The 24,590-nt window shown below is 39.3% G+C and overlaps 1 long non-coding RNA gene across 1 annotated transcript; it reads right to left on the reverse strand.

Annotated features, from left to right (window-relative positions):
* Positions 1-10,046: 10,046 nt before the first annotated feature.
* LOC122458121 lies at positions 10,047-24,590 on the reverse strand. Its single transcript, XR_006278000.1, has 3 exons — positions 24,580-24,590; positions 19,788-19,790; positions 10,047-10,441 (listed from the first exon to the last, which is right to left on the reverse strand). It is a non-coding gene; the product is annotated as an uncharacterized LOC122458121 (long non-coding RNA).

The raw sequence follows: 24,590 nt of genomic DNA on the forward strand, positions 1-24,590 counted from the left end.
CCAAGCTATCTTCGCTATAACAGCATTTTGCACACATTCATTCTATTATTCCTCTGCTGACACTCTGGTTACATAACTTGAAGGCTGATGAATTAAAAAGAAAAACACTGACACTATAATCCTAGAAGTAGAGATGCTAGATCTAGTTAAGTGAGTATCATACCCTTGCATGAACCAAAAATCCAACATATCTTCATTTTACATCTTTGACCCACTAATATTACAGCATGCCTCTCACAAAGCTTCGCTACGAACCATTTCTTTGCCTGGTTATCTGATTCAGATGCCTAGAGGAACAACGTATGTTTGTTACAACCAGAGAACAATAGTAGGTCAAAATATCACAGAGATAAAAAAGGAGAATCAAAAATATTTTGACTCATGAAAGTCAAAATAAAAAAATATTTAAAATGGCTTGATTTTAGGCATTAACAGTTATAAAGATATTATATTTTACTCAATTGTAAATCACTCCAAAAATAAAACAGCACATCTTTATAAGAAGCTATTAGAAAGAGTACAGAGTTTGCACTGACAACAATAAAACCACAAGATCTTTAGAATCTTCCCTTTTACCCAGCTAGCAAGCCAAAGTCTCTTCTACCCATTGAAGAATGATCTTTATCCCCACCCCCTTCAAACAGGTTTAAAAACAATCACAAAAATGTATTTGAATACTGTGCAGGTATATCTGCTTCAGTAACATATAGTACTTTGGTAGCAAACGTACCTATTTTAAACACTATAGGTCAATCCTAGGCCCCACTCACATGGCAGAAGAGGGATCTTCCCAGCTAGGAATTCTCTTTGCATACAACAGTGGTTAATTTTTCCATACCATGACCCTGTATAACGGAAAATAGTTTCAAGACCTCTATCTAGCCCTAAAGAAAAGGAGGGTGGTGGTCAAAGATACTCCCCTCCCCCAGACCCATTTGCAACCCCGTAGGTTGAGAACCCACACCACCCCCAGCACAGAGATAGTGTCAGGGACAGGAGGAAGAGTGGCCAGCTCTCACTCTGCCCTTACAAGCACACTGGTCCCTTGGGCTCAGAGCTAGCCAGATGAGCCTGAGGCCCCTCCCCTTCAGATGAGCCCAGCACATACCAGGCACAGCTGAGGACTAAGGTCTAGTCTCCTTTGTTTTTTGTTCCCTTCCTTCACTCCACGTTGTTCCATGGTTATATGCTTGGCTGGCTCTTTTCTTCAGTCTCTTATGTAAAAAAATAAGTTATTCAAATCCTTCCTCTCACAAGCACCTTCATTTCCTCCTTCCACTCAGCTCAAGTTCCCTCCTCTCTCTTCCTTCTCACATCCCTCCCCACACACAATTATTTCCCCAGTCTCACCACTCTCTTACTAGCTTCTCTTTGCCTCCCCAGGGGAGATGAAAGGGACCTATTTCCCCCCTTACATGATTAGAAATGGGTGAATCCTCTTAATCTCTCAGGTCTCTTCCTCCGGGGGAGGCTGACTGGGGTGGGAGCCTGTTTCTGCTCAATGGAGACTATGCGATCTGCATAAAGAATTGTGCTGCTTCTGCTGTAACATACCCATGGTCTGCAAATGTCTAGTGCTTCCCCTCCTTCACGATTATTGTGACCTATTAGTTCTTTCTCCAATCCCATTGCTGAGAAGGGTTCACCAGAATCCCAGTCTTGATCTGTGCCTCACAGCTACTGCAGCCACTCAGCAGCTTCATTCCTACTTCCTCTAAATAGGTGTTCATTGGGATGGGTGGAGCTGTCAAATTATAGTTCCAGCTAATTATCAGGGACCCTGGAAGAAACTACTAAAGAACTGCAGTATCTGGCCCAGATCAGATCTGCCAACCAGCTTTCTGTATGGGGAAAGATCAAGCCTACTCCCCCACACTCAATAATGTAGCTCCTGCCCACCTACCCCTACCCTGGTGTTGGCTAAGCCCAGACCACATGCCTGGCTTAGCCTACGCTGGGTGGGGGCTGTCTGGGCAGGAGCTACACTATGCCTGGCTGGAACATTCTTAGAGTCCAGTTCCACAAATTGTATGTTCAATGGGCAAAGACTGTACCTTCCTCTCCACTTGGAAAGTACTGTACTTAGTACAGTTTGGGGCACAGCCAGAATAGAAGTAATTAATAATCACAGCTGGTCTCTGAATACAAACTGGGTTTCCCTGGCCAGAGTACGTAGGGATTTTTTTCCTCCCTGGGAAACAGGCTAACTAAACTGCTATGCGTTCCCCTATCTCTACTAGTCTAGAGCATGTTTCAACAATGCTGTTAGAACAGGATTAATAAAGAACCCTCGCACACCTGCCAGGGACACACAGCAATACCCATCTTAAACTGTGTGGTTGCTAGCATAGTTACAACCATAATGTTGTGAGAGTAAAAACAGGGTGCACTTAGCCTGTCCTTGGTGATGTGCCCTGCTGGCACATCTTTGCTCCATCCAAACACTTAGGCTTTCATCAATGAACAAGTTTCTAGCCCCTACAGTTATGATGAAAAGATTCTGAATTTGAACTAACGCACTACTGTCTTCCAGAGTCTACACTGATGCAAACAAAACTCTCTCTTAGGGTAGGGATCTGCTCAGACCCCCTGCTACATATTCAGGCAGCTAGCCCAAGCCACCACCCATGCTACCCATCTACCCTGCTATTTTTAACACAGTAGATCCAGCAGACCTAATTTGGTCTGTCTATGCAAGTTGGGAGCCATACCTCCCAGCTCAAATGTAGACATATCCTTAGGGTGTCAAATGCCCCCCTCTTCACTCAATGGTGTATTATTGCTATACTAGATCACTAACTTGAGTCTATAAGATAAAGTATCTTGTGTTTAAATAAAATGAGATAACACAGTCCCATAAATAAAAGAGTTATATTTAATTGGACCTGTGTGGGATGACTGATCACAGAGATTTATCGAACAACCATATCAGTAGGTCACAAAGCTGCCAGAACAATAGTTGATTCTTTTTTGTGTCTTCCTATTTATCAAATTTTTTTCCAAAGTTCTTTCATTGTTTTCCCATTCTGTGTTTTTTCCTCCTCTCCAGCTCTGGCTGGTATTTACAGAAGTTTTACTGCTCCTTTGTCTAACTTTCTTTATTCTGTATTTTGTTGCTGTCACTCCTAACAACCTTTCCACTGAAAAGCCTTTTCTTTCATTTTGATATATTATATTAGTGAGATAGGCAGGAAAGGATAGAATGTTTGTGTGGGCCTGTAGGGAAGATATTCTCACAGACTAACACAGGACAAAGGAGAAGGAAGCTGCAGGTCAGAAGACAGAGGGAAATGGGGGAGGGACTTGATTTTTAATTGATTTAGGGGGGCTGATTTTGTTAACAATATTTCTGATTATTGCTTTTTTATATGAAGGTATGGGAGAATGAGTAGAATATTGTACGGCACAAAGCCAGGCAAGATCAGGTATACCAGAGCAGATTCTGGGGTGAGGTTATCCATATAGAACACACATGGGGGGTTGGGGGTGGAAGTGCATGTGCACACTTAAACCTCACCTTTGCACTCCCTCACACTCCTGGTGCTGCCTCTCTGCTGGCTTTGGCCCCCCACGTGGAGCTAGACACCCTGAGCACTGTTCTAACTTAGCTACGGACAAAGTCAACAGGTCAAAACCACAGCCAAGGAGTGTGTGGATTCATGCCCTCTTTCCTCTAGTCACACTTCTCCTCACCCCCCAATATACAGACAGCAGTGAGGGGGAGTGGCATAAAGGCCTCTAAACCACCAGAAAATCATCTTACACTGGCCTGATCCTCTATGGGCCTGTTGAAATGGAAAGTAGTTGCACTGTGTAAGAAATCTGACCCTGAAATGACACTTTTCCCTGAACTAAGTCACACCCCTCCTCTCTTACTCAACTGGCATGGACTGTCACTTAAACCAGGTCAGTAGAGCATCCAGTACAACGGGGTCCTAATCTAACTGAACCCTATGGGTGCTGCTATCAGAAAAAATGTAATTCTTCCCCTAGACAAGAATAAATGATCCTTAAAAATGACCCCAGTTATTAATTTGTCAAGTGGCTATCCCTGGTGCACAAGTCCCAGGAGTCTGAGAAAGGTAAACACCTGGCACACTTTCCACTGTTGTAGTGTGCTGCTATTTACAACAATGCAAAGAAAATGTACGTTTTATGTACAGCCTGCCTAGTTAGGGTCAATAGACAGAATAGTTATATAGGCTTTCCTAGTAAGTTTTCGGATTGGCTCACAGTGGGAGGGCATCCTCTTTTCTCCCTACTAAAATGGAGTTCTGCTTTAAAAATCACTGGAAAGCACTGCTTTTAGTTATGTCTTTACAAATACATACACACAGAGACAAAGTGGAGATAGGCCCAAACTAGAAAATTCAGATCCCAGCTTCCCCATATATTTCCTTTGACCCAGGAGGTCCTGCAACATGACATTCTCTAACCTCCTTCCATCACCCATAACTACAGTTGCCTTCTCGTGGAAAAAGACTAGTGGTGGTGGTCTGCTCTGCCCTGTAGTGGGACATCAGCCAGGCCATTGGTCCCCTGTAGAGGTGGGGAGGACCAAATCCTCCCTACACACACATTCTGTATCTAGGAGCAATACACAGAATCGTTCTATTGTCCCCACTAGCTTTTTTAAATTACTGGTTAAGCAAGAACTCACAAAATGCATCCACTCCCTCAGATAATATGACTCAAAATGGCTTCTACTAATCCTGACCAAGTAGGGTAAACTCAGCCAGTAAGGAAACCAAAACCAATACAATCTGACCTGAGACCAGAGATAACCAAGCAACCCATCTTAAAATTAGAAAAACCAAAGTGAATGGTGTCCATTTTTGCAGCAAAAAATGTTAATGCAAAAAATGTTGTTGAAAGATGTAATAAAATTGCTCCAATTTTGTGACCCCAAAAATAAATAAAGCCAATTTCAATTTAAAAATATTTTGCTTTGAATATTTTGCTCAGCTTTAGCGTACAGATGGGAAAAGCTACTTCAGAAGTATGAGAAAATTCCTTAATTTCTGTGAACAAATATATCACTAGAGTGGAGCACATAACGTTTGCATTAGTTGACTCAAGTTCTTTTAAAAAATTTTAATATATACATGATTTTAATACTAATCAAATGTAAGAGTGAAATGTGATCTCTTTGCATATCGTCACGATAATAAATTCCCTGCTAGTTTATTGTCACCTAAAACTGCATGCTCCTTTTTTCAGAATATTTTCTTTACTTTGTTGCTGTTTGGAAAACAAGACCCTGATTCAAGAAAATGCTTAATACATGCTTAACTTTCAGCGTGTGCATAAACTAAGTCACTTTGACTTCAGTAGAACTTAAGCCCCTACTTACAAAATTAAGCACTTTCTTGAAGTTAACCAGGGTGTTGTGCAGAGTAGGAATATTTTCATAAATGAAGGTATAAGGTTTGGCTCTTACACCAAATGAAATCATTATTAAAATTCCCATTGATTAAAACTCCAGTCCTGCAAAGATGTATGTATATGTTTAACTTTGCATACTGGGAGTTGACCCACTGAAGTCCGTGGGTTGGAATCGTACAGGAGAAGGTCTTAACTAAACCCTAATCTTGCAACTTTATTTGCTCAGGCAGATTGCTTTGCAGGCAGGATCAGCGCTAAACTGAGGACTAGGTTCCCACTCTAGCAGTCAAATCTACACACCTTATGCTGAGCCCCAAGGAGATGATTGGGTCATATGGATTTGAGTGTACACCTGCCTTAATGCAAATGTAGGACAAGGGCATACCTAACTGTACAGGGAAAACAAAAGAGCTGTCAAATGTTCACAGACAAACTGAAGAGACAGAGGAATGGGTTTCTTTTCTCTAATCTCTTTTAGTCATAGTAATCTTAGGTGTGCCTTTTAACAATAATGAGTGATTTTTGTCAACCATGTCCCTACAGTATAGAGAGATTCCACCCATAATCAGAGATTTGCCACCCATAAATATATGGCTAGACAGACAAATTTTAAAAAACCTTAATTTTCTAAAGTATGGAATGTCAAAATCCTAACCTACGAGTCCCTTCTGTGCAACAAAGCTCTCCTTGTTAAAATTCTGCACAGGCATGTTTCCTCTCTTCTCTCTCAGGTACCATTCTTTCTATGTATACTACAACAACAACTGTTCCTTTACTCAGACTGAACACAATAACCAGATCTTTGTAGAGGATAATTAACAGCCAGCAGTGAGTCTTAGCATTTATTCAATGGACTATGAATGAGTTATGAAAATTCTCTTTACTGGAGAAATAATAGGATCTCATACTGTTCACATGTGTTTTGCTTCTCGTGTGATATTGTATTTATAGTTTTCATAATTTAAAATGAGAAATATGCACATACATATATATGATTGTACATTTATATTGACATAATGATTACTATATAGATTTGTCTCCTTTTCTGTCACTAATGAAATCCCCAATATATTTGCGTTTGTTTCCGATTCATAGTATCCACACTGAGCAGCATATTGCTGTATTGGTCAATACTAATGGGACAGAGCCTCAATAGCTGTTTCAGGATATTTGATGTTTGGTCTTTGATTCTGCAATTGGATCTACAAGGCTTTCACAGATCTACCCGTGGAATTAGAGCCCTGGAGTCTTCAGAACCACAATAAATGTGGAAATTATATAGCCAACATCATGGTCATCATTAAAAAAAATCCCAGTGATTTTCACACAGTGGCCTGTGCATTAGTGATGTTATTTCCTGTTCTAAGTAAAGAGGAAGTGAGGCCCAATGGTTAAACATGGTAGCCTGAGATCACAGAGACCTGAGTTCAATTCCATACTTAGCTATCACTGTCCTGTGGGACCTTGGGCAAGACATTTACTCTTTCAACATCTCACTTCTCTATCTGTCAGATCAGCACAATAGCATTTTCCTGTCCTACCTGTGAGGATGACTATAGGAAAGACTGTGAGGTGCACAGATACTTTGGTAATGGGGGCCATAAAAGAATCTTACATATATAGGAGAATGTTCTAGTATCTCAGTGTACAGCTACACAGCAATAAAAATGCCCTGCAACAATGAGTCTCAGAGCCTGGGTCAACTCACTTGGGCTTGCAGGGCTAAAATTAGCAATGTAGATGCTCAGGCTAGAACCCAGGCTCCAAGATCCTTGCTGAGCCTGAGCCCAAACATCCACACATTTATTTTCAGCCCCACAACCCCAAATCAGTTGACCCAGGCTCAGAGATTTGTTGCCACAAGGTTGGGGTGGGGAGGACTTTTTGCTATGTAGATGTATAAATAGAGATCACCCTGTAATAATTGCTGCCAAGTGCTGATTTTGTTTAACATTGGCCACTATGGGTGGTGGCATTACATACACTATGATTCTATTTATGACAGGCTACCTGCCTGTCTGTGAACCTCCATTTCCCAACATTGCTTCCTTCCTCACTCACCCGTTCCTGTAGAGCTTTAAACTTCTTCTCCCTTCATCCCCTGCATGGTCCCCATCTCTCTGCTCAGGACCCATCCACCCTGTCTAGCCACAGCTGCAGATTTCTCTAGCTCTCTCTCTGTGCTGTAGCAATGACAGCACAGGATGTCTGGATGTGAATATAAATAAAACAGAATTGTTCTGAAATATATTTCATTCCTAAGCATTGAAAGATGTCCTTGTGCTTTTGGTTTCAATATAGAAAATTATCCCATTGCCCTTTCTACTGTTTACTGGCTACATATGTGTAAAAGAGAACAACTCACTGTCACAGGTTGGGACCATTTTACAGGGGATCCTAATGGGAAACCATGTCTTTTTGCTATGAAGCTGATAAGCCAGTTAGAGAGCAATTTGTCATGAAAAGAAACACTACTCTCTTCCTGTTGAAACACTGATGACCATTAATAAAAATGTGAGAGAGGGAAAAACTTTCTGGATAAGTAAGAAAATACTAAGAAGAAATAAAACTTCTTCTCAATATATCACCTCCTTCCCCCAACATCTTACCCATGTACTAAATCAGTATAGAAAGTCATAGGATCCAGCTTGAGGAAGTGCATGCTGTTATTGCACAACATAAAATCAACAGACCCTTCTTCCTGATTTTCAAATAAACCATTGTACTCTGGTGAGACAGGCTATTGGAATACATGCATCTTGCAGATTTCCACAGAAAATGTATATAGACGTAATGGTTTTTATGATAAAAATGCCTGTGTCGAAAGCCTCATGAAGAGTTTGCATAAGACCTTGAAACTGCACAAACTGCCAGAATCAAAGCCAAGTCAAAAAAGGAGGGAAACACTGTTCCACTCAGTGTATTAGTGGGATCATCTCAACTGAGTGAGTAATTGCTACATGGAAAGAGAATTTCACAAACTGTGCTTATAAAAGCTTAAAGAATTCATTTGTGAAGAGAGAAGTGAGTGAGCCTACTGAGTATGAGCCCTCCTGACAAGGGATCAGGATAGTGCAAGCAACTCATGCTGTGACACAGGCTAATCCCACCTAGAACCAAGCTCCTATAGCAAGCAGGAAGACACTTTAAGATCATGTGAGATTACTTGAAGCATCACAGGAACCTGCCACTGGTAGAAAATGAGATAAATAACAGAATCCAGAAATGTTTGATCCCTGCAAATGTCTAGTCAGTGCTGGAATGCTGAAACAATATTGTTATTTTTGGGACAGTGCAATCAATGGGGCATGGCATTCACATGAGTAATTAGAATGTATTGTGATGTGATTGATTACATCTAAGTTACATTTCTAAGTGGCTAGTGCTGTCTCTGCTGCTATTTAATTTTATGTTATTTGCTAAAGCTCAGAAAGAGAACACCCAAACAGGAAAAAGCCTTTGAATTGGTCTTGGAGTTGTGAAATACCTGGAAAAGCATCCTGGTTATTACTGACATGCAAATGAGCACACCATGAAAACCACCTTATTTCAGGAGAACCATGTCTCCAGGAGAACCATGAACAGATGGCTTTTATACTTGTGCAGGTTTTACGCAGGCCAGGATGCATCCAAGGGTATGTTGTTAACCCCAACAAACATGTAATGCTGTTACTCAAGACACTGAGCTTCATGGCAGTTCTATAGTTGTTTCTATATTATTAGATTGTTTTTAGCTTGCAGTGCAACTAAGCAGTATCAGTGGAGCAAGTCATTCTCAGTGAAAGATCTCTTTCAAAAACAGTGATCTTAACAGAGGATGGGGAATAAAACCATGCCATTAATAACAGAGTGACATTCAAGCTCCTTGGAAGTTGTCCTGCAGTCCAGGCAGGCAAAGTTCACAGCAGCAGAGAGTCCAAGAGTCTGCTGCAGCAGAGCAACACTTAAAGGGGACCTACAAAGGAAGTAAAGTTGAGCTTGTCGCCATTTTTGCCTCTTTATGATCTTTAAGAGAGGCCTGGCATTTGTCTTTTAAAAATAGTGGTGGGAAGTGGGAGGGCTCTGCTTGTATTTTACGTTTGAAATTTGTGTCCTGTCTAGCCTAGAAGGATTATTATTATTACTATTTATTATTTGTATTAGAACCTAGCATCTATTTGTGTAGCATCTAGGAGCCCCAATCATGGACCATGACCCCATTTGTTTAGGTGCTGTATAACCACAGACTCTTGATGCTGGACAACTAGTGAAATAATGGTATGGTACGAGCCCAGGGAATGAAAGTTTAGCAGGGAAGGTATGTTTAGTCTGACTGTGTAAAATCCTCTGTTTCTTGTTAACATCTATTTAAATTCAACTGCCATTTTAGAGAAAAAGACATCTTTGTTAAAGTTCAACAACACTGCTCCCTCAACTAAGCCTGGTGACCTGAATTTATGGACTTAGGACAGTTGTACTGAGAACAATACCAAATCGTTAAGATCTTTATTAAAATGAATGAAAGAATAATCAAAGATATAAAACACAGAGTCACAAAGAAGGAATACAATTTTATGGCCCTTATTGTAAATTGCTATTCTAAAAGATTACTTAAACTAGCATACTCACACCCTTCCTTGAAGACCTGGTAGTGGGAGACAGAGGACTAGCCTCGTCTCTGGCATGCCCAATGAATTTGATGGTCCAAGCTTTCCAGGTTGGTAGGGATCAGGTTCAAGTGTTGAGTAGCTAAGCTATATTGCAAAGCTGAGCCGATAGCCTGATAGAAGATAGGAAAGAGCGACCACCCTGCATAGTTGTTTGCCCTCTTATAGGGTCCTAGTACTGCCTTAATCAAAGCCCAACCTACCATGCCCAAATCTTATTTCCTCACCCAGATAAATCTCCGGGTAGACTTACTCTGTAGGTTAACATATTATGACATATATTATATGGATTAATATCAATTATCTCATCCCCAAAACCATTACCCTTGACCTAACTTATGACTTCCATGTTCTGTGGAGTACCCTGCAGTTACCAGTCTGTTCCAGACCTATGGTAACCATATTCAGTTCTTTGATCGGTTTCCCATTCAGCTTCCCAGTCAAAAGTAATGGAGTAATAGTAATAGGATGAAATTTAATAGTGAGAAGTGTAAGGTTATGCATTTAGGGATTAATAACAAGAATTTTAGTTATAAGTTGGGGATCCATCAATTAGAAATAACGGAAGAGGAGAAGGACCTTGGAGTATTGGTTGATCATAGGATGACTATGAGCTGCCAATGTGATATGGCTGTGAAAAAAAGCTAATGCGGTTTTGGGATGCATCAGGAGAGGCATTTCCAGTAGGGATAAGGAGGTTTTAGTACCATTATACAAGGCACTGGTGAGACCTCACCTAGAATACTGTGTGCAGTTCTGGTCTCCCATGTTTAAAAAGGATGAATTCAAACTGGAGTAGGTAAAGAGAAGGGCTACTAGGATGATCCGAGGAATGGAAAACTTGTCTTATGAAAGGAGACTTAAGGAGCTTGGCTTGTTTAGCCTAACTAAAAGAAGGTTGAGAGGAGATATGATTGCTCTCTATAAATATATCAGAGGGATAAATACCAGAGAGGGAGAGGAATTATTTAAGCTCAGCACCAATGTGGACACAAGAACAAATGGGTATAAACTGGCCACCAGGAAGTTTAGAATTGAAATTAGACGAAGGTTTCTAACCATCAGAGGAGTGAAGTTTTGGAATAGCCTTCCAAGGGAAGCAGTGGTGGCAAAAGATTTATCTGGCTTTAAGATTCTATTCGATAAGTTTATGGAAGAGATGGTATGATGGGATAATGTGATTTTGGTAATTAATTGATCTTTAAATATTCAGGGTAAATAGGCCTAATCCCCTGAGATGGGATATTAGATGGATGAGATCTGAGTTACCCAGGAAAGAATTTTCTGTAGTATCTGGCTGGTGAATCTTGCCCATATGCTCAGGGTTTAGCTGATCGCCATATTTGGGGTCGGGAAGGAATTGGCCTCTCCAATCTGCCCTGGAGGTTTTTTGTCTTCCTCTGTAGCATGGGGCACGGGTTACTTGAGGGAGGATTCTCTGCTCCTTGAAGTCTTTAAACCACGATTTGAGGACTTCAATAGCTCAGACATAGGTGAGGTTTTTCGTAGGAGTGGGTGGGTGAGATTCTGTGGCCTGCGTTGTGCAGGAGGTCGGACTAGATGATCAGAACGGTCCCTTCTGACTTTAGTATCTATGAATCTATGAAAAAGGGGTAACCAGTAGGCCATTTATATACATCAAAGGTTACAAACACTCATACTAACTTACTCTAGCTAATCATACAGGATAAAGATCTATGGATTCCTTGCATTACAGCCAACTATTATAAATAACTATTGTGAATAACATATACTTGAATTCAGCATAAACAAAACCCAAGGAAATAATATAATCAAACCAATGAAGAAAACACATTATGTAATAAAGCAAGCTAACAAAGTGGCCTTATGGGCTACAGCTTCAGTGCTAACAACATTCATCCTCAGACCCTACAACATTATTTTGGAAAAGCAGGGAACACCAAAGCTGACACTCCTGATATTTCTAAGATTTAAAAAAAAAAAAAAGCAGGAAAAAAACCCCTGTTTTAAATAGTCTTCCTTGTTCTCTTTATCCATCATAGAAATAAAAAAGGCCTAAGACCAATTTTTAAAAAATCCTTTGCAACTCCCCTTAAAACAGCCAGGTGATCAGATAGAAGAGGTCTGTTCCAGTCCTCTTCGTGCCTGTTCAAGTAATTGTCTACACATTTCCAGACATGCAACATGAATATTTAGCAAATTAATTCTACGGTGTGACATAAATATGTTTGTATCCTTTTTGAACCAGTAATTTATAGGGACATGGCAGATATTGCACATGTTATTTTACAACTGTTATTTTAATTATTGCCGTCCTTCATTTCTTTCTGGATAGGTGCAGGAAGGTGAGTGAGGATTGTCTGTAGCTCAGCCAAACTCAGTAGACACCGATGGCATTGCACAGAATGGTTCTGTGACTATGAAAAAGAAAAATACAGTTCCTGACCCCAATTGATTCTAACTCATTTTGTTAATGTTCTAGTCTTGGTTTAAAATAAGCATTTCAAAATGGTCAAGCATTCTTGGTATGACTCGTCATAAAGCTCACCTGGCTTGGTAATTAACATTCCTTACCACAGAGTTTGGAACACCTTTTTATACAGAGTAGCTTCATCACAGCTACAAATGAAAACATAGATTAATATACAAAACACATCAAAATAAGTCAATGGCTTAATAACCACTATTAAGGATTTTCTAAATCCATTTAATAACTCTAAATTATACTGAACTTGTATTGTCTCAGCCAATCAGCACACAGGGATGTTATACAATTACTGACCCATAACAAAACACTTATTTCTCAATTTTGCAAATCTCTGCATGCTGATTGTCTTAGGCTTTTGTTTTTGTATAGTTATTTTGTATTAATAGCTACATTGTGTGTAAATCTCTGTATGCTGGCTAAGAGCCATCAGCCAACCATAACCCAGCGATTTGCATATGTACTGTACAAAATTCATTACTTTCAGTAACATGAGTGCTTAAGTAAGTCTCTCCACCCATATATAACAGATACCACTTTACTCCATCCTTTGAATACAATGCCCTGGATCATCCCCTCAAGATCTGTATAGGGAGAGGCTTTCCTCATGAGCACTGTCTCCTATCTCTTCCAGAGCCCTCAGGGACTTCTCTGCTGATCAGCATCACTGCTAGAGGGGAGAGTGCAGGGTCAGAGGACATACATACCATCCCCGCACAGATACTCTTGGAGAAGATAATACAGCCCCAAGCTGTCTTCTTTTAACCATGTAGCTTTCCCCCATCACCTGAACCAGCCTTGCAAACAGGAAACACTGGAGGCCAGAGCTAGTGCAGAGGCCCTGGCCTCCTGTGGAGCCTTCAGATTTTACTTTCCATGGTAAGGGGTAACCAACTCCCACCCCACAAAGGGGACAATGAGGGATGTACACCAGGGGAGGCTTACAGAACTTTTTGTCCCTCAGAACCACCTCCTATGGATGGGGTGGGGATGATCTGGGCCAATTAAACTAATAACTAGAATTACTCTTGGGGAGTGTCTACGAGAGACCTAAACTTATATGTCACACCATAACCAACAGCAACAGTGGCTCCAGCCTAGCCAGCTCCAGAGGCTAAAGGGAGCACTAGCATAGCCAAGGCATTGGTGATATTAGGGTTTTCGCACCCCTGGATAATCTGTACCCTATTCCCTGATAACCAGAAACTTCTATGCCTAAACTCTGTACCATTTTCTTTTTACTTCAACATTATCTTAATAAAATTATTAAATCTATTGCAAAGTTAGATGACACAAATGGGTAAAATGCCAGCACCCACTAGAGCCTCGTGTATACTAGTGCTCTCACCATTTCTCCCTTCAGTGGTATCGATGCTGACAAAATTTAGAGAGAAAAGGTCTATGGCAGAGATAGAAAGGAAGGAACTCACAATATTTAAATATATTTACTCTTAGCTATAATTTGCATTAATTTATTAGCACATTAATTATACTTTAACAATTAAAAATCAGACAGACTAGGGAACTTTACAGCTTACTAGCGAGCACACAGAAGTTAGAAGTGGAAAAGACATACTAGAGCATCTTCCTGCAGATGTAGAATTATTGCTTCTGTATATTTTGTGCAGTATGATTCTAAAAGTTCCAAGCCGTGAGGCTTTCTCCTCTTGCCTAGGGAGAGGATTCTGCAGATTTCCTAGCACATTTCATGGGTCAGGAAGATTTTGTGATATTCAGCCAATTTTTTTGCTTTCTAATCTCATCTTGCTACCCTGTTGATGCATCCATATTGCATTCTAAAGGAATCATCTCTCTCCTTCCTATCCTTCAAATAGCTGTAGGCTCATTGCCCATTTTTAAAGGTATTTAGGTGTTGTGCTGCTCAGCATTTCAAGGCCTAAGTTACTTAGGGAATTTTGACACTTTGAGGGGGAGGTGTAAATTCTGGCTCTAGAAGACATAAAAATAGAGTGTAGCTGTGGTAATACGAGGGGTTAGCAGCCATGAGTACCCATCCAAGATGCTAAGCTACATTTCTATTTTTGGCATGGCACAGTCAGAGCTAGCATGGGTAAATCTCCTAAAACTAACAATTACCTCTCTAGCTCAAAGTGTAGAGGTACCCTTAAACAGCAAAGTCCCAGGGGACTTAGGTGCTTAAGTACCTCAGTCACTTTTGAAAAATGTGATTTAGCTGGGTAAATCACTTAGGCCTTGCAACGTTGAACAGAGCAACACATAAGTACCTTTACAAATCTGGGTCATGCTTGCTTAGCCAAACTATGCATATTTACCTGTTTTAATCTTTCCTTGTAAATAACTCTTTCCTGCTCCTAATCATTTTGCTTGATCTCCACTGTACTCCTTCAGTTTGTCAGTACTGTATCTCACTGGTAATGTAGTACATTGAACAGAAGGGAATGTTCTGGGTACAGTTGCACCAGAGCCTCAGAGTTGCACCTGTTTCACGATGTGATGTATTAAAGCCCTAGCACACTTACAAATTTATGTCTAATTTGTTGTCCACTATCACCTCTAGGTCTTTTTCAGCACTGATGCTTCCCAGGTCTCAATCTCTTATTAAGTATCTGCATTCTGGATTATTTTTGCCGGGCATTGCTTGTATTTTTCCAAATGAAATCTCATTGATATTGTCTGCCCATCTTTCTAACATCTCTCAGTCCATTTGCATTATTTCTCTCCTTTCACTAGTGTTCATAACTTATCTCAGTTTAGTATCATCTGTGAATTTGTTAATGTGCTCCATCTCGCAGATCATTAATGACAGTGTTAAATAAAACTCATCTGAAATCTGACCCTTGGGTAATCCACTATATACCTCCTTCAATGCCATCCATTGTGATTTATTATTACGCTTTGTTGTAACCATTTTTTCACTCCACCTGACAGGGAAGGGGAATAAAGTTTTGTTGTACTGGTGTAAAGAATTAATAACAGTCCATAAATTGATTTTGGCTTTTATTTGTAAAATTCAAATTGGACTGTAACAAACCTTCAAAGTGCATACATAATTTTCTGTTTTATTTTTCTGTTAGTCTCTGACACCTCATGACATTTGATATTTTCATAGCTGAAATTTCTCAAAGTTGTCAGCAGCGTACACTGGAGCCTAATTACAGTGGCAGTAACTGCTCGTTTATTCAATTTATTTTTCAGAAAATAGGCAGCTGAGATCTAACTGTACATTGTTATAGTTTTTCATAAGAATGTCACACTAGCCATTTAAAAAGTTTCCAAAAAGCATGCAGCTATTATAAGCTCATGTTCGCTTTCCAGGCGACTATTTAATTGCGTTTTAGCTATTAATATTTGTCATCTGTTCAGCACAGGAGATGGCAATACTATACCATAATGTTGCCTAAAGTAATAGATGCCTTTTTTCTGTTTTCTATTCCAATGGCTAGAACTGATTAAAACGCATACTTCTTAATTCCCTAGTGTCTGATAACATGATTTTTCTGTTTTTGTGTTTGCAAAGCAGCAAACATAGTTAAGATTTTGAGTATCCCTGCAGGCTATAAGTTAGCGAAGAAAACTCTGAAATGTACTTCAGTAGAGTGGAAAGGCCATAGGCTCCACCTCATGTCAAGAGTCAGTGCAGAGAAAGGGGACACTAGTTCCAATTTCCTTTTCCTACACATGCCCCATAGTCAATCAGTGATGCTACCATTCCAGCTGCTTTGTTATCCAGCTTTTGATTTAGGCTAAAAATAAACAAACATTTTAAAAGCTGTAACTAAGGTTAGTCTGCTTGGGGCTGGTCTAAACAACATGATGGTAGAAATGCCAGTGCTAGCACCGGTGGATGTGAAACAGTGCTTAGACCAACAGAATGATAACCACTGAAAATAATCCGCCATGTTGAAAGTTCCTGGTGGAGCTGCACAGATGTGAATTAGAGCTCCCGTTTTTGCCAGTGCTGTCCGGGCTTTAGGCACAGAGTAGGTATTAGGCTATATTAAGTAAGGCTGGCAGATCTGGAAATGTTTCGCCAGCCCAGAAGTATGGGTCTTCTATTGCTTATTATTATGGTCACAGCATTCAGAACTGTAGTAGGCACTTTATATTTGTCAATAGGCAACAGTTCATCACAGACTTGCAGGAGCATGAAGTTACTGGAGGGAGCTAATTCTGTTCTCACTTATGGCTGGGGAATCTGAGTTCCTACCTCTTTCAAAGAAGGTTAAATCAGCGCAACTAAAGAAGGTACAATCTCTAGTGACTTTGTTGCCAAAGAGGATGAGACGCATTGTTATACACTTTATTATTTATTTGCCATTGCTTGGGGCACTGTCTTAAAATGGTGAAAGTGAATACATCTTTCTTTATTCTTGTGTTTGAATGGAGCTGAAATTGGGTTGTGGTTTTATATTTAACAAAACAACTTCAACTCCTCCAGTATCTGCTGTGCTTAAAGATCTGGGCTGATCTACATATTAGCAAAGCTCTGGGGATATTGTTTTACTGAGCTGTAGCAGCTGAATCAGTAGAGGGAGCACAAAGCTACAGAGTGGTTGGTTTGGGGTATGTTTGTTTATTTTTATATAATGAATCCAAAAAAACTTCCCCTCATCACATAATAACAATTTGAAGATGGGGGTCAAATCTTGGTCTTAAAAACCATTGACCAGTCCCCTTAAAAGCTTTCAATTTAAAACAAAACACAGAACTGGCACCTTGCCATGGGACTCTGCAGCTTTTAACTGACCCCACATGTAAAGTCAACCTGGAGAGAGCTGTAAATGCTTTAATCCAGCGCTTCAGCCCCCTAGAGGCATGTTTTTCCTGTGAACTGTGGAGCCAAAGTTCTGCTAAAGAAAGCTTTAAATCTGGAACATTAAATACCCTCCCATGTAGTTTGAGAATAAATGTGTTTATTCACTGGGACATAATGAACAGTAAACCAAATGAATAAACTATGGGCAAAATGGGCTTTGTGTTCCATGCCTGAGAATACAAACTTCTGAAGAAGTTTTTAGTTTAAAAGAATTGATAGGCATGAGCTGCAAAGTTCTGCTTGGATCTTCGCTTCCTCACAGTTTGTGGGGTGTTTGAATCAGAATCTTGGGCTTCTCTCCCTGAACTCTGGGAAAAGTGCTGTTTAGTATTTCCAATGCTGGGGAGAGGCACATTCAGCACATTTCACATTCAAAAAGCTATTTTAAACAAATATTTGCTCTTGGGTTGATGAGGTTTAATAGGAACTGTATTGATACTTTACATAAAGTTCTTTAAATTTAAAAAATATTGACGTAGATACTGAGGGGGAAGTGTCATTTTTAAAATAAATATCAGACATTTGTTATCAGTAAAGATAGTTCAGATGAGTCCAGTAGGAAAAAGCATTGATCTTAATTAACTCTCTACAACATATTGGGAATAAATCCCTTCTGTGCCACAAAGATCTCCTTGTTAACATTCCGTAACCATAAAACGGTACTAGGCTGCTTTCTAATGCTGTGGAATGCAGCCATTCTTGGATGCACTTGGGTTTGCCTGGTGCTTTGAGACCAGTTTCCCACTTACACTGAACTGTGTTTCAGATGAAATCTGGACTAGATTGCACCAAGTTCTACTTCCTCTACTAACCTCTTCATTATGTGCATTTTTCTTTCCCACAAAATCCTAAAGGAAAAAAGCATGCATAAAAGCATTTGCATTTAAAATATGCTGTTAAACACTTCAAAATGGAAGACTTTGAGATTACAGCCCTTTTCAATTCTTACTGCATCGCGAGAAAATAAAAAATAGTCAATGTATCAATTAGACAACGATATAGGATGCTGTCTCTTCTTCCTGTCGAGTAAAACACCAAAACATACTTGTTATCAAAGGTGGCTTTAGGACCAGTGAAAACCTGCCCAGTACTGCTCCCCCTCCATGTATTGCAAAAGGGCTGATTACTTTGATTTATTGACTATTAATGTATGAGTGTTGAAGTATTTTGCAGTGCAGTAAATTTAACTTCCAGAGAAAATACGATATAGATTTAATCTGGAATCAAGAGGAAAAAAAACATACAAAGGACATATTTAGTTAAAACAAACTTTGATGTTTTTGATTCAGAAAATAACATCGTTCCTTAAGCTTCAATTCTGTGAAATGTTAAGTGAAAGACTGTTTCCAGCAGAGTGCCCTGATAAAATCTTGAGATTTTGCTAAATTTAAAGATTTCAGTGTTCAGTTAATTCTCTGATTAAGAATTCTAGATTGGTTAGTTGAGGGTAAACAGCAGGAATCTTTGTCCTCCTTTGAATGCTTTTGCTTAGTACTGAAGTTTTAAAAATTAGAAGGAGATGGGGAAGAAAAGACTGATTTTTTAATGTATGTTATGTCATAAACTAGAATCAGCCCTCCAGATTTTTGCTTGTCAGCTTTGCATTCACTAAACAGAAGTTTTCCTTAAAGATAATTTAACATGATTACAGGCTTCCATTTACAATTGAAGTTTTCTCATCCCTCACTCAAAGAGTAACTTGCATGAAGAAAAAAATGGCTTTTCTTCCTTTTTGTTCTTTATTATGTATAAAAAAAGCCCAGAAGATTTTAAATCCATTGTTTTCTGCTTGTCTTTTTTTTCTTGGTGTACCTTGGCATGTTAAGTCTTCTCTCTCCTGTTTTGCTACAGGACTTCTTGGATGAGCTCCTAATGGAAAGGACAAGGGAAATGGAATGAATCTTTAACAAAAAGAGCTTTTGACCTAAGTGTATTGGTGACACAGGTGTTCGTAAACACAAGACAACATTTTTTTGAACAGTCTGAATAAAAATCACAAATAATGAGGTTCACTTTCTTGGCAACTATGAATTCTACCAATTCTCCAGTCATCCACAGAGTCTGACAGAGTAGACAAGGCTTACATTTTTATTGTTTAAAATATGCAGAATGTAAACAAAAAACAAAACAATCGTCTCCCCCCCCACAAACACCCACACACTCCTTTCTTTTTATATCATAGCGAAGAAAAAAAATAGGGCATACATTTAGTTTTTCTTTCAACACTTGTGAGGATAATTAGTACGTACGTCGCACTTCTAATCCGTAGATCTCAAAGCGCTTTACAAAGATGGCTAAAGGTAATCTGAGTTAATATCTTTGATGGATAAAACAGAAAACTTTTCCCTACACCAGTGAAGATCCAAGTCTTTCACCTCCCCAAATTGGATATCTACAAAAATCTAAAAATGTACAAAATACCACACTGGAGTAAAGTGGACTGTACTGAGGAGAATTCCAAATATACTCTAGATAGTAAAAATTGTCTAACCCCCTGAAGTTTGCTACGCTTGTCTAGAGTACTGTATACTTGATAAGTAAAACCTCCTGCCCCAGAAATCCAAGGGATGGTGAAAGAACTCACTTGAAGATTTGTCTCTTTGAAAAAGACCTGAGGAAAGAAAAAAGGTCTGTTCCAGGGCTTGTAGAATAAGTGTATTTAGATACTCCTCCTTAAGAAAGGACCCAGATACAATCAAGGTTTGTGCCATAGTTTAAATCCAGGTTCCCAGAAAAACTTGCTTACAGAAAGATCAGAAGATCTGAGGATCATTACTGTAGAGGATTCTGAGAAATTATTTCCTAATACACAGTTGAAGATAGAACTAGTTGTGGTCTCTCTTCGGCTTGAACTTCTACAGAAATTTAATGCTGACAAATCAAAAGGGGATATATCCAGAATTCGTTACCCTTGTAAAAATGGGAAATCTGTATCATCTTAATCAAAGGATATACCACCCTGAGCTGGATCTGTGTCTTGTCCCTTGGCCTCATGTGACTTTTGTGTGCTAAAGGTTAAGGGTTTGTTAAAGAATATCGGTTTTGATTAAGTGTCACATATGGTGTAAAACATCCTCTTTATCATTGTAAGTGAAGGTTGGGGGCCAGACAGTGCCTTTTACTGAGCTTAATATAAATTAGGTGTCTTAGGTAATGGGTGGTTTTCAGACAGATTGATCTTTCTATGGTCCAGTGAATGTAGGTATGCTTGGTAAGATGTCACAAAAGCAAGTTTCCTGGCACCTATACTAATAAGCTGGTTACCCCTTTTGGAGTACGACTTGAAAAATATAACACAGGAATCCTCCCCCTTTCTAACTTTTTCATTTTCTTGATGTAATGGGCAAAGGTCTATATATCTTTTACTCCTTTGGTATTTCAGTAGTTGCATTTGCAGTATCACTCAGTGAATCTTAAGCCACTCATCTTTTTAGTCACTTACAGTTCCCTATACTTGCATGAACTTAAAGATGAAACTGTTATGAAGTAGTCTAGGTTACTTACTATTTTTATCAACATACAGCCTTTTTTTAAAAAAAGTCTCAAATCCCCCACCACCACAACCAAATGATTTTTATTCCCCATTAAATCCTCAATAGAAACTGAGATTGCACAGAGACCTACAGAGTGGTGTAGGGATGCTAAACCGTAACTTTCCCTGCCTCAGAAATAAGAGCAAACATGCATTTACAAAGCCATCAAATGTATCTATTTTCCTCTTTATGAAACAGAATTCCTCCCAGCTTTGTGCATAGCATGACCAAAAGCACAAACCAGTATGTGTGGGCAAGAGCCTCCAGTTCAGAGATTTGAACCATAGACCCCTGGAAAAGAGGGTGTGTACGGAAGAGACCATTGCTGACAGACCTTTTCAGAAGTGTGTCCCTGAATTTATCAAGATGTGGAAGCAAAAAGACACATGATGAGCTCAAGAGTTCTAAGCTTGGCCTATGAACAATATCCAGAAACCTAAACATGTCTTTCTGGCAATATCCAAAATCTATTATGAATTTAATGACACAGTTTTAGTTTTTCACTACCTTGTGGCATCCTCACAGATCTGACTTGTAGACAGTGAATGCTGATATATATAATGTGGAGGTTTGTTGAGAAACTACTAGGTAACCAAGATACATAAATCTCTTCTGATTTCTTACCATGAAAAACTCTGCAGTTCCCTATCTGACTGTGATAATCGTATTCTAACTTGACCCAGACTTCATTTATAATGATGTATTTTCATTTAGGCAAAAACATAGGCACATGCTTAACTTTAAGCACATGAGTAGTTTCATTAAATTCACTGGGATTAATCCAATGATTAGAAGGTAAGTACATAGCAAGTTTTTGCAGGATCAACTGAGTTAATTTTATTAGAACTGAAGAGTTAATGCCTTTCTGTTGGCATGACAGACTTATGCCACCCTATCATTATATTTCAGTCTCCTTGGTGCTCATCTTTGCAGACTTGCTCATTATTATAAAGAGGCAACTTTGTCAAACTGTAGTTATATTTCTTTGTTTCATGGGAGACATTTCAAAAAAAACATATTTGATAATATTTTTTTCTTACTAACAATGAATGGATATGGACACTTACACCTCATGACTCGGAATAGCTTTTCAGATGCCACTGTTTATGTTCGCAGGGCAGTTAATGGTGCGAGAGAATGCTTTGTTATTAGTATGTCATCTCTATTATATTAATATATTGCAACAAATGGAAATGAAGGACATTTTCCAAATCTGGGTGCTTAAAGTTAGGCACCTGTCATGGTTCCTTCCCCACTCTGAACTCTAGGGTACAGATGTGAGGACCTGCATGAAAAAAACCCTAAGCTTATTTTTACCAGCTTAGGTTAAAACTTCTCCAAGGTACAAACTATTTTACCTTTTGTCCCTGGACCTTATTGCTGCCACCACCAAGCGTCTAACAAAAATAACAGGGAAAGAGCCCACTTGGAAATGTCTTTCTCTCGAAAATCCCCCCAAGCCCTACACCCCTTTTCCTGGGGAAGGCTTGATAAAAATCCTCACCAATTTGCATAGGTGAACACAGACCCAAACCCTTGGATCTTAAGAACAATGAAAAAGCAATCAGGTTCTTAAAAGAAGAATTTTAATTAAGAAAAAGTAAAAGAATCACCTCTGTAAAATCAGGATGGTAAATACCTTACAGGGGAATCAGATTCAAAACATAGAGAATTCCTCTAGGCAAAACCTTAAGTTACAAAAAGACACAAAAACAGGAATATACATTCCATTCAGCACAACTTATTTTATCAGCCTTTTAAACAAAACAAAATCTAATGCATATCTAACTAGATTGCTTATTAACTCTTTACAGGAGTTCTGACCTGCATTCCTGCTCTGGTCCCAGCAAAAGCAACACACAGATAGAGAGAACCCTTTGTTTCCCCCCTCCAGCTTTGAAAGTATCTTGTCTCCTCATTAATCATTTTGGTCAGGTGAGCGAGGTTACCTTACCTTCTTAACCCTTTACAGGTGAAAGGGTTTTTCCTCTGGCCAGGAGGGATTTAAAGGTGTTTACCCTTCCCTTTATATTTATGACCGCACCTAAAAATTTGATTTTCAGCAGTGCTCAACAGTTGCAGCTCTCATTGACTTCCATGAAAGCCATGGTTACTTAGTGCGTCTGAAAAACCAGACCACTTCTTGAGGTGCCTGAATTTAGATGTAGGGGTGTAAATCTAGGTATCCAGTTTTGAGGATACTGGCTGTAATGGCTCCCCTGTCCTACAGGGATGCTGTGAGGATGAATTCATATTTATAAAGTGAGTTTTCAGATTAAGAGGAGCTATAGAAGAATTAGGTACCTATTTTAAATAAAACATCTGATCTGGATGATAGCTAAAAAGTAAGTATAAATGCTTTTAAAATGCAGCTAGCCACACAATTAACATGTGACAATTTTACAATGTGATCATTCTACTTTTTAAAAATAGACCCAACAATTTGGGGGCAAGTGTTTCAAGCTTAAATTGCATAATACACATCCAACTTTTTAAAGTGGTTTTCTATAGCGATAAACAATCATTTGCTTAATAAGAATGCCTTATACAGTACACTAAAGCATCATTCGTTCAGGAGATGCTTAAAGCACTTTGCAGAACTACAATAAGCATCACCAAGGAGTGTCATTTTCCTGTAGGAAATATACATGATCCTGTAGTAGCATAGTTTGGGACCTGGAGTAACTGCAAGGCAGTATCAGTTAGCTTGTTCAGGATTTACTGTCTTATTACAGACATGCCAGTCAGGTCCTACAGGATACCTTCAGCTCTGCTAAATACAGACTGATACAGTAGGTAGCAGTACCACATACAGTTACCTTGGTTACTCATTGCCCCAGAAGTTAGACACCCCTTGTCAAGATACCCATACGCTGCCTCCTAAGAGCTGCAGATGAGATTATAGAATTTACTCCTAATCATTTACCACATCCCCCTTCTAGGAACAAACTGTTTTTGGGTACACAATACTCTAGCCAAATTTTGTTATCTAAACAAACATACCCACCCAACTTATATTCACTCTGCTTTTGTAGCTAATACCCATTTTAGCTGTTAAAAGCTAGAGGCCTGATTTTTCATGTGAAGTCCTCATTTCATATCCTACCCTCAGTGGAGGAAATTAACAGAGAATCAACAGGATTGCTGGCTGCTTTGTTAGATGCCCAGATTAGCTGGATAAAACCCTACGTTTCTGGTTAAACAGCCTTTTGCAAGACATATTTTCTCACAATCTGGTAGTGGTGAACACAGGCTTGAGGAGTGAATTTATATATTTCTTAGGGACCTACTTCTGGGACAACTAAGTATGGATCAGCAAAGTATTGCAAATATTCTTTAACAATCTGGTCTTCTCTTTCATCTTCCCATTTTTTGTGGGCATTTTTGATGGCTGGTGTGAAGCTCAAACCTAGTCAGTAGTGAAGATAGGAGAAGCACATGATAGCACATCATCAGTCACAAATAGCTCTGATGGACCATGACATGCAGAAATAGATTTAAAGATAGTTATACTTCTAAGGAACAAAACAGAGACGCATGTCACCATTCCAGTGAAGTAGGAGTTATAGTCCATCACAATGAAACCGACAATAATCAGCAATCCTTTGACCCATTTCTGGGTCTCTCATATATGAGGTTGCAGTATCCCATAGCTCTCTCGTTATACTCCACTGAGCTATTAGCTCTTTAGGATGATACAAGGTCTGATTCTCATGAATATTAAGATGCTAGTGGGTTTGTTTCATCCACCAAAGTCAAGA

This window comes from Dermochelys coriacea, chromosome 11 (genome assembly GCF_009764565.3).
Source record: "Dermochelys coriacea isolate rDerCor1 chromosome 11, rDerCor1.pri.v4, whole genome shotgun sequence".
NCBI classification, from domain to species: Eukaryota; Metazoa; Chordata; order Testudines; family Dermochelyidae; genus Dermochelys; species Dermochelys coriacea.